The sequence below is a fragment of the Arachis ipaensis genome, chromosome B2 (assembly GCF_059453495.1).
Source record: "Arachis ipaensis isolate K30076 ecotype BB chromosome B2, ASM5945349v1, whole genome shotgun sequence".
Taxonomy (NCBI): Eukaryota; Viridiplantae; Streptophyta; class Magnoliopsida; order Fabales; family Fabaceae; genus Arachis; species Arachis ipaensis.
The window spans coordinates 73,788,464-73,797,758 of record NC_142437.1 but is presented as its reverse complement, the minus strand read 5'-3'; the positions used below and the strand labels follow the sequence as shown (position 1 = coordinate 73,797,758).

General features: G+C 41.6%; 1 non-coding gene across 1 annotated transcript; it reads right to left on the bottom strand.

The window, feature by feature from the left end:
• Positions 1-7,229: 7,229 nt before the first annotated feature.
• On the bottom strand, positions 7,230-7,333 carry LOC148574398 (small nucleolar RNA R71). The gene has a single exon (XR_015906084.1). It is a non-coding gene; the product is annotated as a small nucleolar RNA R71 (small nucleolar RNA).
• Between the last annotated feature and the right edge of the window lie 1,962 nt (positions 7,334-9,295).

The window sequence follows — 9,295 nt, the reverse complement described above, 5'->3', positions numbered from 1 at the left end:
ATTCATCCAAGTAGATCCCTCACACAGGAGCACCACAGACACTTGTCTCAAGGTCCAAACCATTGGTGCCTAGCCTTATTGCTTACTCTTTTTCTTTTGTTTTTCACTTCCATTGTTCTTTCCCTTTTCTCTTATTAGGATCTTGTTATTAACTTAGTCTCATGGGTATATCCAAAGTCAAGTATTCAGGATAGATAGTTGTCCTCCTAGCCTTGTGGTTGAACCAACTTAGCTAACTTATGACTACCCCAAAGATTCATGAATGCACTTCCACATTATGAACTCTACTCTGGTCTTTTTTAAAAAAACATAAACATTCTCTTCTTCATTTGATTTAAAGGGACAAGCTTACAAGAAAGTAAAGTAAGGATGCAGTGACATAAAGACTAGTGCACATAGACTTTCTTCAATACCAAAACTTAAAAGACATAATTGAAAAAGGTTTAAACATAACATGGAAGCAAGTTCTATTTCATACAAGATCTTCCTTATTTAAAACATAGAGAAAGATGGAACAAAGAAGGAACTCCACCACCTTTTACTGTTGTGGATGTCCATGCTCTTTTCCTTGCTTGTCCTCCTTGTTTCCTCTTGCATTTCCTCGCATCCGTGCCAATCTTGCTTGCTTCCAATCCTCAAGTGCCTTCCTCACTGACTCATGACTCTCTTCCACCCTTTGTCTTTCCTTTCGTGCTAATTCATCATTCATTTCGTCATACTTGGCTATTCCTGGATGCAATATTGGCAGCTGTCCCACTAAGTAACCGAGCCTGGCTTGAGTGTTTATATGATGTCCTGTTTCGCTCATGTAAACTCCTTCTGCGGATGCCCTTTGCTCGTCCAATAGTTCTGCTTGTTCTATTTGTCTTCGATGCATCTCATGTATGTGCGCCCCTTGATGTGCTTGGATGTTGATTAGCCTCTAGGGGGATTCTTGTTGCTCGTTTTGCCTTTGTTCCATCCTGTTGAATGTTTCTCCCCATTGTTGTCCTTGACTTAGTTGCTATTCCATCATTTGCCTTTGCCACTCACCTTGCTGAGTCATCCATCTTGAAAGTGTTTCCTCTTGCTGCCCCATCATCTGTAGTTGAAGCTCTTTCTATGCTCCTTGGCTTTCCAAATATTGTCTAGACAAACCATCAATGGCCTCCTGCAATTGGTGCATGTCCAAGGTCTGTTGTGCTTGACCCTCTAAGACTTGTCCTTCCACTACTTAAGGGGCTGTTTTCTTCCTTTGCTTCCGCTGAGGCAAAGGGGATGCTGCAGCTTTCATCATTCGTACAGTTATTGGGATGCCTTCCTTTATCCACATGGGGTTCTCATCTTCAAAAACTACCCCAGCTTTCTTGCATATTCGGTAAATAGTGCTGGGGTAACCTAACGTTCCTCTTGAGTCGCTTTTCTCTGCCATCTTTCTAATACCTTCAGCTATGAGTTCATGAACCTTGATTTCTCCTCCCTTCAGTATACAGTGCACCATTGTGGCTCTCTTGACATTCACCTCCGAGTTGTTTGCAGCTGGGAGAATAGACCTTCTCACTAGCTCAAACCACCCCTTGGCTTCAGGAGTGAGATCTGTTCTCTTGATGAACTTTGGGTTATTTCCCGCACCCCTTTCCCAGTCAGCTCTTGGTACACAAATATCTTGCAGAATCTGGTCATAATTGGGGTTGTCCAATCTTGAGTGATAGCTTTCTTCTTCAAATTGTATAGACCGTAGCTTCAATGCCCTCATGACACTCATGGGACCAAAGTCCACCATCTTTCCTCTCACAAAGCTTGTGTAAGACTCATCCTTCTTATCATATCGAACCGCATTTGCATAAAATTCTCTTATGAGATTTGCATTCACCTTAATGACTGGGTCAGTGAGGAGCTCCCATCTTCTCCTTTCTATCTTCTCTGTGATTTCGGGGCACTCAGTCTTTGTAACTTGAAATCCCAGCTCATAAATGATTTCCTTATCAACCATCCACCCGTATTGCAATGCATGATGCAAGCTTCTAAATCTCCTTTCATCATATGGGTGTTCTTCCATGGATTCCTTTCCCTTCCTTCTTTTAAAACCCGAAGACGCCATGAATGATAGTTAATATGTGAAGGTGGTAAGGTTGTGGAGACTTTTGGTTGTTTAGGGTTTTATGGCAATGAAGAGAGTGAGGGGAGGAATGTTTATAATCGGATAGAGGGTGTCTTGTACCGAAAGGAAGAGTGGTGAAGGGTGTGTGATGACAATGAAGGGTGGTACGTACAAGGGTCGTTTATATAGAGAAGTTGTGAGAGAATGGAGGGTGTAGATTGATGAAGTGGTCACTTGATGGACGGTTGGGGTTATGCGTGGCTAGAAGACAAGGATCATCACTTTATGACGGGGATTGCTCGGTCTTCTAGGGGTGCCATTTTTTCAATGTTGCATGGCAACATTTTCCGATGTATTCCCTTTTTAGAACAAGTGTGTAGCCCCTCCTTTTGTGGTGTCTGAACCTTCTTTGTTTGGTTGCCCAATCTATCCCTTTTAATGCTCCTTTTCTTTTCCTATAAAGACAAACTAAGAAAAGTAAGAAAAGATATTAAAATGACCATATGAACTTTACGGCTAATATTAATAAAAGGAAAGAAAGGATTTGATTGTTATTTATGAATTCCAACTAACTAACTAACTATTGGTGGGTCCTTATATGCATTTTGGTGGCACCATGGGGTGACACCAAACTTAGTTTGAAGCAATGTGATGAAAAGTTTTGTTCAAAGCTCCCAAGACTAGCATGCATCTTGGTTTGCTTTGAACACCAAACTTGTTCTTCACTATATACTGCATGATAAAGATTTCACCAAGTATTTGTCAAGTTTAGGTTGAAATTCATAAACATTGATTTATTCATTATTTTAAAAACATATAAAACATGGGTTGCCTCCCATGAAGCGCTTCTTTAGCGTCACTAGCTTGACGTTTTTCCTTCATCAGGGTGGTTGGTAGTGCTTGAAGTCCTCCCCTCTTGCTGTGGACTTATATCCATTGGTTGGATCAATGATCTCCACATGTTCCAGGGAAAGAACTCTGTTGATAGTGAAGACCTTAGGTAATTAAGATGGTACAGTAGGGAGATTAGGGGGAATATCTGGGAAGTAAGCTGAGACAACTCTATCCCCTGGAGAGAAGTCTTCCGTAGGGATCTTCTTGTTCCTCCATCTTCTTGGTACCTTCTTCTTTGCTTATTTTGAGGTTGCCTTCCCCTTGGTGACCTCTTTTTTCCAAGGAGTTGTGATGCTGTCTTCACCTGCCTCTAGAGGTTTAGGTTCCTCCAACTTTTCCTTGAGCTGTGGCAATTGCTGTTTTCCTTGTTTATCTATTAAGGGGATCTCAGAATGAACTGGCTGTGCTTCAGTGCTTGTTTCCTTGTCCTCTTGATCTGTTTCTTGTGAGAGTTTGAAAACATTGAAGCTGAGTCGTTCATCATGGATTCTCAATATTAACTCCCCTTTCTCTACATCGATAAGTGCTCTGGCCGTAGCTAGGAATGGTCTTCCCAATATGATTGGATGAGTGTGACTCTCTTCCATGTCCAGGATAACAAAGTCTGTTGGGAGAAAGTATTTCCCAACCTTTAGCAACACATTTTCCACCACTCCTATTGCTTGCTTTTGAGTGTTGTCAGCCAGTCTGATGATTACATCTGTGGGTATTATCTCATTGATCTGCAGCCTCTTCACCAGGGATAAGGGCAGTAAGTTGATGCTGGCCCCCAAATCACATAGTGCTCTATCGAACATAGTTTCACCTATGGCACAAGGGATGTGAAAACTCCCTGGGTCTCTTCTTTTTGTAGGCAACTCTGGTTGAATAAGGGCACTACATTCCTTGTTCATCACTATAGTCTGGCCTCCTTTGAGTGAGCTTTTTCTGGGAAGAAGTTCCTTCATATACTTGATGAATGCAGACATTTATTGAATTGCCTTGATGAATGGTATGTTTACATGCAGAGATGCAAACAAGTCTAGGAATCTTGAGTATATTCTCTTTCCCACAGCACCATTGAGCAGTTGAGGGAAGGGTGCATAGAGCTTCAGCAGCTCTTGTTGTGAGATTTCTGGTTCTTGGCGATCTCTATCCTCCTCCTTTGTTGAGTTGTCTTCAGGTTGTTTGCAAAGTTTGCCTTGCTTGTCTTCAGTCTCTTGATCACTCACAGTGACCATTTTGCAATCTTCCCATCTTACTTTCTTTGCTTCTCCTTTGGGGTTTTTCTCCGTGTCACTTGGGAAGCTATCAGTAGGTTTGGGAATCTTCTCAGCTAAATATCCCACCTGGAATTCCAGCTTCCTGATGGTCTCTCCCTGGTTCTTAATATTGGCTCGCACCTCCTCTTTGAACACCTTATTTTCTTGAATCTCTTGGCATATTCCTTCAAGTAAGGCTTCAATCTTAGAGAGCTTGTCATCAATTGATGAGTGATTCGGAGCAGATGTGCTGTTTTGGTTTTGATAGGTGTGTGGAGAAGTATTGTTGTGGGGGTGTTGAGATGTCCTCTGTGTGAATTGCTGGTGAGCTGCATTGTTGTTGGAGTTGTAACGTCTCTGGTCTTGGTTTTGATCTTGGTCACTTCCCCACCCAAAGTTTGGGTGGTTTCTTCATCCAGGGTTGTAGGTCTTGGAGTATGGATCATAGTTTTTCCTTGGTGAATTCCCAATGTAGTTGGCTTGCTCCTGACTCCCCTCTGCTTCTTCATTCACTCCTTCTTGGGTTGTTGATGAAGTGGAGATTGCTGCTACTTGGTTCATCTCCATCTTCTTGGTGAGGTCAGCCAGCTGCTGGGTAATGAGCTTGTTTTGGGCCAACAGAGCATCTACATTGTTTAGCTCCATTACTCCTCTTGTGTTCCCTCTTTCGGAAGCATAGAAGTAGTCGTTCTCTGCTACTGTTTCAATAACATCTATGGCTTCCTCAATAGTCTTCTTCTTGTTCAAAGATCCTCCGGATGAATGGTCTACGGCCTTCTTTGACTCATAAGAGAGTCCTTCATAGAAAATGTGCAGCTGCACCCATTCGTTGAACATATCTGGTGGGCACCTCCTTGTTAGGTCTTTAAACCTTTCCCATGCTTCATATAGAGTCTCACCATCTTGTTGCCTGAAAGTTTGGACCTTAGCTCTCAGCCTATTGATTCGTTGAGGAGGATAAAATCTTGCTAAGAATTTGTTCACCACGTCTTCCCAAGTTGTCAAGCTTTCGCTTGGGAAAGATTCCAGCCACTTGGCTGCTTTGTCCCTAAGTGAGAATGGAAATAGGAGCAGTCTATAGGCGTCAGGGTGAACACCATTAGACTTCACTGTGTCACATATTCTCAGGAAGGTGGTCAATTGTTGATTGGGGTCTTCTTGAACACCTCCTCCAAACGAACAGTTGTTCTGAACAAGGGTGATGAGCTGTGGTTTAAGTTCAAAGTTGTTGGCATGGATTGTTGAATTTTGGATGCTACTTCCACAATTGTCTGGGTTTGGATTGATGTAAGAGCCCAAAACTCTTCTATCCTCCCCAGCATGATTTGCTCTACCTCATCCCCCATGGTTGTGATCCTCTTCTTCATGATGGTTTTCCATGTTGTCTTCCATGTTTGTTTCAAAGAATTCCTCTTCTTCCTCAGCACCAACCACTTTCTTTCCCCTTGCCTCCCTCCTTAATCTAAGGAAGGTCCTCTCAGGTTCAGAGTCGAAGGAAGTTGAAGCCCCGCTTTTTCTCCCTGTCATATAACCATCAATTGCAAGCAAGAAAAGATAGGTGCAGAAAGTGTTTGTGTCAGAATTACTGTTAGTTGTGGGTGATGCAATATATCAAACAGTTAGTGGGTTAGCAAACAGAATTGAAAATAACAAAGAAAAACAAAAGAGTAGAGGGGGAAGGGAAGAAGTTTAACTAAAACAAAAGGTAAATCACTCAAACAGAAAATAAAATTCACAAAAATAAAAATGCTCAATCTAGTGATCTTCCAATTTAATCATTGTTGATGCACAATCAATCCCCGGCAACGGCGCCATAAACTTGATGCGGGTGGAAACTTGTCTCTCAACAAATCTCCTTTCGGCAAGTGTACCGAATTTGTCGTCAAGTAAAAACTCACAATAGAGTGAGGTCGAATCCCACAGGGATTGATTGATCAAGCAACTTTAATTAGAAGAATGTTCTAGTTGAGCGAATCCATAATTTGGGTTGAGAGTTGCAGAAAATAAAATGGCGGAAATGTAAATAACAGAAAAGTAAATGCTAAAATTAAAGGACTGGAAGTAAATGACTGAAAATAAATTGCAGAATTGTAAATGGGAATGGGGGATTTGCTCATAAAAGTAAATAGCAGAAATTAAAGAGAATGGGTAGATCAGAGATGGGGAGTTTATTGGGCTTAGGAGATGTTACAATCCTCTGGATCATGTTCATTCTCATCTCTTCCTCAATCAATGCACTCATTGATCTCCTTGGCAATCTTAAGTGATTGAATTACAATTTCTTGTAATTCAATCTCTCAAATCTTGATCAATAGCCAATTCCTTGGTCAATTGCTCGTGAGAAGAGATGAAGTATGGTCACTGATTATACCACATGCATTTCCCAAAACAAGTGTTGAGAGGATTATAGTCACATATCCATCCAAACCCAATTTGGTCCAGCATGAGAAAGCATTTCTAGCTTGATCTCTTCATTCCTCTTTCAAGGTTCAAAAGAGATCCAAGTTTGAATAGCTTCTCTTCCAAGATAACTACTCAATTGGATGAAGATCGAAAGCTTTCAAGTAAAATCAAGAGAAAAGATAGAAGAAGAATACTGAAAATTAGTATTGATCCATCGAATTACAACAGAGCTCCCTAACCCAATGAAAGGGGTTTAGTTGTTCATAGCTCTAGAAAATGAAAATAAAGATGGAGAATACTGATGCCAAGGCATCTTAGGCTAGTTTCACTAGCATTTTTTTTGTTAGTTTTAGTTGTTTTATGCATTTTCTTGAGCTTAAAGTAACCAAGAATGGTTAAATGAATAACATCTCACAAAATTCCTGAGAATTTGCGACACTGTGAAGTCCAATGGAGTCCAGGAAGATACCTATAAACTGCTCTTGTTCCCATTTTCACTTAGGGACAAGGCAGCTAAGTGGCTGGAATCATTCCCAAGGGGGAGCCTAACAACCTGGGATGAGGTGGAAAGCAAGTTTCTGGCACGTTTCTACCCCCCACAAAAGGTCAATAGGCTTCGATCTGAGGTTCAGACTTTTAGACAACAAGATGGTGAAACTCTCTACGAGGCATGGGAGAGATTCAAGGATTTGACAAGGAAATGCCCACCAGACATGTTCCATGACTGGGTGCAATTGCATATTTTCTATGATGGACTTTCTTATGAATCAAGGAAGGCTGTAGACCATTCATCAGGAGGTTCATTGAACAGGAAAAAGACTGTGGAAGAAGCCATTGAAGTGATTGAGACAGTGGCTGAGAATGAGTACTACTATGCTTCAGAGAGACACAACACTAAGGGAGTCATGGAGCTGAACCATGTTGATACAATTTTAGCCCAAAACAAGGTGTTTGCCAAGCAACTAGCAGAGCTCACCAGGAAATTAGAAACAAAGCAAGTGGCTGCAATACACACACAAGATCAAGAGGAAGTAAGCACTGAAGGAGGTGATTGGGAAGAGGCCAATTATGTAGGAAATCAACAAAGGCAACCATATGATCCACATTCCAACACTTACAACCCAGGCTGGAAAAACCACCCAAACTTTGGGTGGGGAAACCAGCAAAACCAACATAACAAGTCCACATACCAAAACTCCAACCAAAGATCATACCAAGCCACACAAAACACTTACTCCCAACCATCATATCATGGCCAAAATAATCAACCTACCCAACCTAATCCGAACCAACAATTTCAAGATCAATTAAACAGGATAGAAGGAATGCTGGCAAACATGGGTCAGGACATAAGTGAGTTGAAAAGCTTTAGGGATGATGTGAGATCTACCTTAAGGAACCATGGTGAAAAACTCAAGAGGATGGAGTCTCAATTAGGAGAGCTATCTCAACAGGCCCCCAAGTCAACTGCAGTGTTCCCTAGTGACACAGAAAAGAATCCTAAAGGGGAACAAAAGGGAGTGAGATGGGAAGAATGCAAGGCCATCACCATATTGAAGGAAGTCTCAGAAGAAGAAGGAATCAGACCCTCAGAACAGGAGCCAGAAATCTTGAAGGAAGGTGTGGAAGAAGCTAAGCAGGAAAGTGAAACTGAGCAAGCCAAGGAACTGCAAAAAGGCATGCTGGAAACATACCAACCAAAAGCACCATTTCCTCAGAGGTTAGGAGGAGGTGAAAAAGGGAAAACCTATTCAAGGTTTTTAGAGACATTTAAGTCTCTCCATGTCAATATTCCCTTTCTTGAGATTCTCCAGCAGATGCCTACACATATCAAGTATTTAAAGGAATTGCTGAGCAAGAAAAGAGTTTTGAAGGGAGGACAAACTGTAATAATGAACAAAGAATGCAGTGCCCTCATCAAGAAGGACATAGTCTCTAAGAAAACAGACCCAGGAAGTTTTCATATCCCCTGCATCATAGGGGAAACAAAAATTGACAGAGGATTCTGTGATCTAGGAGCTAGCATAAATGTGATGCCTCTGACTCTTATGAAGAGGCTACAACTGAATGAGGTGAGATCCACTGATGTAATCATACAACTGGCTGACAAAACTCAGAAGCAAGCTGAAGGGGTAGTTGAGAATGTGCTGGTGAAAGTGGGAAATTATTTCTTCCCCACAGACTTTGTCATTTTGGACATGGAGGAAAGCTACCTACACCCTATCATTCTGGGAAGGCCATTTCTAGCCACTGCTAGAGCGCTCATAGATGTAGAACAAGGAGAGCTAATTTTGATAATACATGATGAACAACTCATTTTCAATGTTTTCAAACCTGCATCTGAGCCTGAACCAGAACCTGAAAAGCCTAAGGATGATAGTAGCCATCTGTGTTTGGAGGAAAGCAATCCAGCAGCTGAAACTCTGAAACAGTCCTTGGAAGGCAAACAAGAATTGCAAGAGTTAAAGCCACAAGAATCAATAGAAACAGATCAGAAGGATCCTTCTGGCATAAGGGTCAATGAAGAAATCCTCAAGAGAAAGGGAAGAATTGTAAAGAAATTGCCAAGAGGGTGGAGAAACAAGAAAATTCCCACTGAAGGTTTCTCTCCGGGAGATAAAGTGATATCAAGTCATTATCTGCCAATCCCACCTGGCCTCAAAACCATTCCTTCCCA